This window comes from Rhincodon typus, unplaced genomic scaffold, assembly GCF_021869965.1.
Source record: "Rhincodon typus isolate 14 unplaced genomic scaffold, sRhiTyp1.1 hic_rhity00000051, whole genome shotgun sequence".
NCBI lineage: Eukaryota > Metazoa > Chordata > Chondrichthyes > Orectolobiformes > Rhincodontidae > Rhincodon > Rhincodon typus.
The window spans coordinates 473,120-481,444 of record NW_025965689.1 but is presented as its reverse complement, the minus strand read 5'-3'; the positions used below and the strand labels follow the sequence as shown (position 1 = coordinate 481,444).

General features: G+C 43.4%; 3 protein-coding genes, 1 long non-coding RNA gene and 1 pseudogene across 8 annotated transcripts in view; 2 read left to right on the top strand and 3 right to left on the bottom strand.

Moving 5' to 3' along the window:
- The window catches only part of LOC109929682 (histone H2B 7-like), an 823,479-nt gene that overhangs the window by 417,807 nt on the left and 397,347 nt on the right, over window positions 1-8,325 (bottom strand). The window lies entirely within an intron of this gene.
- LOC125488138 (histone H2B 7-like) overlaps window positions 1-8,325 on the bottom strand; it is an 844,706-nt gene that overhangs the window by 439,046 nt on the left and 397,335 nt on the right. The gene's annotated exons all lie outside the window — the stretch shown is intronic.
- LOC109926824 overlaps window positions 1-8,325 on the bottom strand; it is a 162,587-nt pseudogene that overhangs the window by 23,651 nt on the left and 130,611 nt on the right.
- LOC125488142 (zinc finger protein 239-like) overlaps window positions 1-8,325 on the top strand; it is a 341,309-nt gene that overhangs the window by 226,736 nt on the left and 106,248 nt on the right. The gene's annotated exons all lie outside the window — the stretch shown is intronic.
- LOC125488162 lies at window positions 5,404-8,325 on the top strand. Its single transcript, XR_007266235.1, has 3 exons — window positions 5,404-5,544; window positions 6,805-6,898; window positions 8,227-8,325. It is a non-coding gene; the product is annotated as an uncharacterized LOC125488162 (long non-coding RNA).

The following is an 8,325-nucleotide window of genomic DNA, read 5'->3' as shown; positions in this document are numbered from 1 at the left end:
CTCATGAACTAATTTGATCATGCATACATATCACCATCGTAACCTATCGATATCCAATTATTCCTCACACAGTGTTTAGCACTGCTGCCTCACAGTGCCAGGGACCCGGGTTTGATTTCAGCCTTTGGTCATTTTTGGAGGCGAGTTTGCACATTCTCCCCATGTCTGTGTGCTCCGGTTTCCTCCCACAGTCCAAAGATGGGCAGGGCTTGGCTGTGGTAAATTGTCTATAGTATCCAAGTATGTGCAGACTAGGTGGGTTCGCCAGGCTAAATTTGGGGTTCTGGAGATAGAGTGGGGGTCTGAGATTGGGTGGGATGCTCTTTGGATGGTCCATGTGTCTTGATGGGCTGAATGGCCTCTTTCCACACTGTAGCGATTCAATCAGTTGCCACGCCCCAGACTCCATATTGAGTTTGACAAGTTCAGAAGAGAAAGCCTGACCTGAATTCTTTCTGTTGCTAATGATTCTGATGGAGAGTTTGCTAAAAGTATGCAAGTAAGATCACAGTTGGCATACTGTGAGGGGGTTGGGTCCCTTATTTAAGGAAAGATATGCTGGAATTGGAGGCAGTCTTGGGTCCCTTCTTTAAGGAAAGATATTCTGGCATTGGATGCAGTCCAGTATACTGATAACAAGCGTGGAGCGATCTCTCCCAAGAGAAGAGATTCTTAGCGGGGGAATGACAAGGTAGATGCTGAAAGGTTGTTACCCACTGTGGGATAGTCTAACTACAAAGGGCATTATCTCAGAACAAGAAGTGGCCCATTTAATACAGAGATGAGGAATTTTTTCCTCTGAGTGTAGTGAATCTGTGAAATTCTTTGCCACAGAGAACCATCAAGACTGGTTCATTAAGTATATTCAAGGATCAGGTAGACAGATTTTTAATCATCAAAGGAGTCAATGGTTATGGGGAAAATGCACGAAAGTGGAGTCAATGATTATCAGATCAACCATGATCTCATTGAGTGACATAGCAGACAGAGTGCGCTGAATGGCCTACTTCTGCTCCTATGTCTTATGGTCTTATGGCTATCATTTATTGGGTAAAAAGCAGGTCAGCAGCTAGGAATCCTGTGGCAAGTAAATCACCTCCTCACTCCCCAAAGTCTGCCCACCAGCTACAAGGCACAAGTCAGGAGTGTGATGGAATACTTCCCACTTGCCTGTTTGAGCGCAACTCCAACCACACTCAAGAAGCTCGACACTATCCAGGACAAAGCAGCCCACTTGATTGGCATCAAATCCACAAACATCCACTCCCTCCACCACCAATGCTCAGCAGCAGCAGCAGCAGTGTGCATCTTCAAGATGTGCTACAGTAAGGGACACACACAATTTGGTGCCAATCTCCTAGTCACATACTGCCTGCTACAATGTCTGACAAGAAATGGTAAAAGCTCACCTGCACCAGAAAGTGTCAAATCTCCCTTTCTCAGAGAGAGTCAGCAGCCTGTGCTGGAGCTGGAGGCAGTTGCACACTGAACCACTGAGGCAGACTGGCCGAGTTTTTTTTTCTATTCATGTGTGGGATGTGGGCATCACTGGCTGGCCAGCATTTCGTACCCATCCCTCGTCGCCCTTGAGAAGGTGGTGGGGAGCTGCTTTCTTGAACTGCTGCAATTCTCCTGCTGTGGGTTGACCCACAATGCTGTTAGGGAGGGAATTCCAGGATTTTGACCCAGCAACAGTGAAGGAATAGTGATATATTTCCAAGTCAGGATGGTGAGTGACTTGGAGGGGAACTTGGAGTTGGTTCTGTTCCCATATGTCTGATGTCCTTGTCCTTCTAGATGGAAGTGGTCATGGAAGGTGCTGTCTGAGGATCTTTGGTGAATTACTGCAGAACATCTTGTAGATAGTACATACTGCTGCTACTGAGCATCGGTGGTGGAGGAGGGAGTGGATGCTTGTGGATGTAGTGCCAATCAAATGGGCTGCTTTGTCCTGGATGGTGTCAAGGTTCTTGAGTGTTGTTGGGGCTGTACTCATCTCGGCAAGTGGGGAGTATTCAGCTACACTCCTGACTTGTGCCTTGTAGATGGCGGACAGGCATTGAGGAGTCAGGAGGTGAGTTACTCGCCGCTGTATTCCTAGCTTCTGCCCTGCTCTTGTCACCACTGTGTTAATGTGGTGATCCAGTTGAGTTTCTGGTCAATGGTAACCCCCCCAGGATGTTGATAGTGGGGGAATTCAGTGATGTAACACCATTGAATGTCATGGGATGGTGGTTAGATTGTTTCTCATTGGTGTTGATCATAGCCTGGCATTTGTGTGGTGTGAATATCATTTGCCATTTGCCATTTGTCATCCCAAGCCTTGATTTTGTGCAAGATCTGGACTGTTTCAGTATCTGAGGAGTCATGAGTGGTGCTGAACATTGTGCAGTCATCGGTGAACATGCCGACTTCTTACCTGATGATGGAGGGAAGGTCATTGATGAAGCAGCTGAAGATGGTTGGGCCTGGGACACTACCCCGAGGAACCCCTGCACAGAAGGCCTGGAGCTGAGATGATTGACCGCCAACAGCCAAGACCATCTTCCTATGTGTCCAGTATGGCTCCAACCACTGGAGAGTTTGCTGCCTGATAACCATTGTTTCCAGTTTTGCAAGGGCTCCTTGATGCCACACTTGGTCGAATGCAGCCTTGATGTCAAGGGCTGTCACTCTTACCTCACCTCTGGAATTCAGCTCTATTGTCCATGTTTGAACCAAGGCTGTAATGAAGTCAGGAGCTGAGTGGTCCAGGCGGAACCCAAATTGGGCGTCACTGAGCAGGTTATTTCTGAGCAGGTGCTGCTTGAAAGCACTGTTGATGACATCAATTTACTGATGATCGAGAGGAGACTGATGGGGTTGTAATTGGCCAGGTTGGATTTGTCCTGCTTTTTGTGTACAGGACATAACTTGGGCAATTTTCCACATTGTTGGGTAGATACCAGTGTTGTAATTGTACTGGAACAGCTTGGGGAGGGGAGCGGCAAGTTCTGGAGCACAAGTGTTCAGTACTATTGCTGAAATGTTGTCAGGGCCCCTAGCCTTTACAGTATCCAGTGTCTCCAACCATTTCTTGATATCACGTGGAGTGAATCGAATTGGCTGAAGACTGGTATCTGTAATGCTGGGGACCACTGGAGGAGGCCGAGATGGATCATCCACTGGACACTTCTGGCTGAAGATTGCTGCGAATGCTTCAGCCTTATCTTTTGCACTGATGTGCTGGGCTCTTCCATCATTGAGGATGGGGATATTTGTGGAGCCGCCTCCTCCAGTGAGTTGTCTAATTGTCCACTATATTCACGTCAGAGCTTAGATCTGATCTGTTGGTTGTGGTTGTGGGATCGCTTAGCTCTGTCTATCACTTGCTGCTTTCGCTGTTTGGCGTGCAAGTAGTTCTGTTTGATGGCTTCACCAGGTTGATACCTCATCTTCAGGTATGCCTGGTGCTGCTCCTGGCATGCACTCCTGCACACTCCATTGAACCAGGGTTGACCCCCTGGCTTGATGGTAATGTTTGAGTGGGGAATATGCTGGGCCATGAGGTTGCAGATTGTGCTGGAGTACAGTTCTGCTGCTGTTGATGGCCTACAGTGCCTCATGGATGCCTAGTCTTGAGTTGCTAGATCTGTGCGAAGTCTGTTCCATTTAGCACGGTGACAGTGCCACACAACACGATGGAGGTTATTCTCAATGTGAAGGTGGGACTTCGTCTCTTGCTGCTTCCTCCCTCATTACCTGCTGCAGACCCATTCTAGCAGCTGTGTCCTTCAGGACCCAACCAGCTTGATCAGTAGCGCTGCTGCCAAGTCACTCTTGGTTGTTGAAATTAACCTCCCTCCCCAGAGGAGTGAGATTTCCTCCAACAGGGTGTTCACCTGATGGTGTTTATCACGCCTTAAATAACAAACTGGGAGAAGGGTGATGTTGAAGGATCCAACAAGCATTTATTACAACTCCATCTCATACACAATCACTATATTCCACAGGCGTAGGTGAGTGGGTAATATTAAGCAACTAGTTTAACATGGCAAGGGAATAGACACAAAGTAAAGCTATCTCTTAAAACTCACTGCATCAAGTATTCTAAGGACAGGTATAGCACGGTGTCAGATACAGAATAAAGACTTCTCTATTCTTTTAATATAAAAGCAAATGGAAAATAAACTCCTTCTCCACTGGCCTATCAAATACTCACAGGACAAATACAGCACAGGGTTAGAGAAAGTTTCCTCTGTTTCTATAAACTGAAATTCAAGATAGCTCGACTCTTTTAAACTGAAAGTAAGGCTCCCTGAACATTGTCACCATCAGACTCCCAACCACCCCCACCTGCATCTGCAATGCACACTTTCAGTAACTTGCTTACAAGGGACACCCAAGTCTGGTTTGACATTCCCCTCTCTCAGTTCATAGCCATTCAGATAATAATCCCCTTTCCCATTTTTCCTGCCAAACTGCCCTTCTGTTTTTGCTGTCAAAAGCTATCCAGACCTTAAATATCATCTGCTTGCAGGTACTTGACACAGATTATTGATTGAATGAGAGAGAGAAAAAAGAAACATGATCCAAGATGCAGGATTGAAAGAAATAACTCCCCTATTGAGCGTGTTGACTTTCACAAAAGTGGCTGGGGCCCTAAGGAATATTTCCATGAAATGATATGATAGTACTACATGTGTGCTGATTCTCACTGTCAAACAAAGCTCATGTCTTTATCTCTCCACAGTAAACACAAGCTCAAAGCTTGGAGCCTGTGTCAGTGCATTTTAATCTTTTCTTTCCTCCTAACAGCTGAAGGCAAGAGACAATCACGACAAGGCTATCATTTAATCATGGGTATTCCATAAATATCAAGATTTTCCTAAATTATACGACGAAGAACTGTAGTGTAGAACTTTTAGCTTTTCTCTTCATTTCTCTATTTTTGTACCTTTTTTAGTACCTATGATTCATACTTAGATACTTTGTACCTAAGATGGTGCTGTTTGGGGTGACATTGTACACATTTCACTGTACTCCTGTACTTTAGCTTTATTGTCATGTGTACAAAAGTATAATTCGAATTTTGTCTCCAGTGAGACCTGACCAGTGTCAGGGGTGACATGTGTGGAATGTAACATGTTGTCCTCACACTTGTGGGAGAAAAAAAAATCAAGACACTGTTCTGCCTGTTGTACACTGCGGACTGAGATGTGAATTCCAAGAAACACTGAATCCCACCTACCTGATATACCAATATGGTTTTATTTCAGTGCATGTATTCTCTTATTTCCATTGAAGCAGGCAATTGCAACACTGCTTTCATGCATCTTGTGGGAAAAAAAAATTCCATGAGCTGCAGTGTGAGTCTTTCAAAGGTTCTTTAAAAAATCAGAAAAGGGAAGTGTCGAAATAAAGAAGGTTTTTGCAGAGTTTGTCAGTGTGTTTCACATACTCTGTAGAGCGAGGCACTTGAAGAGGCTGTTAGCTTCAGGATTGTTTCTTGACACGGGTTGTTATGCGAAACCATAAGCTGGATTCTCCCGTTCCATCAAAACAGTAAGTAACCCATTAAATGATTTATTATATATCTGAATTCAGACACAAATTCATTGGTAGCAACGTCAGATGGTGTAGCATTTCAGTACATTACTTGACTAGTATTTCAAGAGAGTTGTTGTATTCTGTTGTTACCTAATTAGTGCATTTTTTCTCAACAGAGGGGTTAAGTTCCAATGCCACTAACAGTCTCAGTTAACAACTATTCACCTTCCGAACCAGATCATTGTCCACTCCTTTGTCTGTCTAACTGTTCTTCTCTCTCTTTGCATTCTGTCCCCACCTATTGTTTCCTCCTTACTCCCAACCTACCTTCTACATCAAAAAACAAGAATTTCCTAGCGACCATCAGTTTTCAGAAAGGGTCACAGGACCCCAAACATTAACTCTGATTTCTCGTCACCGATGCTGCTGAGTTTTCCTGCAATTTCTGGTTTTATTTCTGATTTATAGCATCCTCAGTTCTTGTGGTTTTTATTTAGTATCCAACACACTCGGAGTTTACAAGAAATGAAAAAGTTGCTAACGCTGCTTGTCTGAGCCAGTGTTGAAGCTATCATTTATATGCACGTATTTGTCAGAAAACTTTACTGACATACTTGCTTTGATGTGGCTTGACTCAGCTGTTGCTGATCTTCAGTCCTCCCTGAGACAAAGCACAGCTGGGGTCTAATCTCTTACACTGTATTTTCGGGGCCATTGCGTTAAGTCAGAGAACAAGTCTTTGTGCCAGCAAGTCTATAAATTGCACACTTCTGAACAGAGATTCATAATTAGGGAAGTGAAGTACTTGAGTATATTCCTGAGAGAGAAAAGAAACAGGAAGTGTTCATTTTGCAACAGAGGGACTTGGGAACTGGAGTGGGCCTTTCAGCCACTTGAACCTGCTGTCCCATTGAATATGATCATGCCTAATCAAACACTTCAATGTGTTTTACGCACTCCATCCCCATATCCCAGTTAACAATTGGCAATCAGAAATTTATCAGTCTCTCCCTTAAACGTACACCGAGATGGAGTGACTGTAGTTCCCTGTAGGTACTGAATTCTAAAGCTGAGCAAAATAACATAAATCCTCATCTTGGACCTAAGTCCCAATTATTTTAAAACCTTGCCTGGTTCTAGTCTCCCCCAACCAGCGACTGTTAAACCTGTCTCTTCCCTTTTAAGCATTGTGCGACAATATTTTCAATAATATCATTGCTCATTCATTGAATCCCTAGATAATACCAGCCCGGTTTGTCCACTATCTCTTCACAGGATGTTGCCACCATCCCAAGGACAAGTCTCGTGAATCTACATGGAAATAACATCTCCTGAGATAAGGAGACCCAAACTGCACACAGGACTGCAGGTGCGACATAACTAAAGTCTGATACGTTTGAAACCAGACTTCACTACTGCTGGACCCAAATCTTTTTGCAGTAATGTCTCACATTCCATTAGCTTGCCTATAAGTGTCTTCAGGCATCAAGCAAGGCATCAGAGATTTAAACAAGAATGGTGCAATGTAATCATGGGTTTAATTTACATCTAGCTTGGATAAGACAAAGTGGTGGAGTATTTCCATGTGTATGTGTGTATATGTGTTCTGTTTGTTTTGTATTCATTTGTGAAATGCAGGCTTTGCTGGATGACCAGCATTTATTGTCCATCCCTAGTTGCCCAGACCAATACCTTGAAGAACCAACTTGACAACAGGATATTCTATATGGGATATATTGCAATGAGAAACAATGCATTAGCAATCTTGTTATGTGCAGGTCACTTGGGGAAGAGTGACCATAATATGACATCATTCTTCATTGAGGTGAAGAGCCAAGTCGTTGAACTAGAAGCTAGGATCCTGGATGTAAATGAAGGGAACTATGAGCACGAGAGGCACAAATTGACAAGGATGGATTGTGGAGTCATACTAAAGTGGTTGATGGTGGATAGGATGTGATTCATGCTTAAAGATAGTACCCATGAATTACAACAATTATTCATTTCTGTCTGACAAATGGAAAAGGGGGAAAAGTGGCTCAGCAATGGGTTAAAAAAAGAGATTAGGGAGAACCAAATAGCAGAGATGTAAAATTGCCAGAGCAAAGAAAACAGCAAACCTAAGGATTGGGAACATTTTAGAAATCAGCAAAAAGAGGAAAATAAATCTCGAGTGGAAAAAAGTGTTGGAGAGGAAAATTGCGGTGAGCATAGAAATTAGCTGTAAAAATGTCTATAAATATGTGAGAACAACGAGTTTATAAAGGTAGATGTAGGGCAAGTGCAGTGATACTGGGGAACAAAGAAATGGCAGAAGATTTGAACAAATATTTTGCTGCTGTCTTCACAAAAGAGGGCTCCAGTAAGTGCCCATAAATGTTGGAGAACAAATATTAGGGTTGAGTGAGAGGGCCAATGTGAATGGGATCAGTATTAGGAAGGAATAAGTGCTGGGGTAAGTAACAGGGTTAATGATTGACATACCACTGGAACCTGATCATCCATATTCCAGAGTAGTGAATGAAGTTACCCTGGAAACATTAGATGCATTGATAATCATCCAAAATTCTGTAGTCACTGGAGCATTTCCTACACGTTGCTGCTCTCTTTCATTTTATATATCCATAGAAGCTCTTTCTGTATATTTTTATGTTTCTTAACATCTTACTTTTGTGATCATTTTTTTCTGTTTTTAAGCATCATCTGCGTCTTCCTGAAAGATGTCCAATTCTCTAACCTACCTCCACACTTTGCTGCTTTGTCTACCTTAAGTTTTGAATTGGACAATGCTCATTG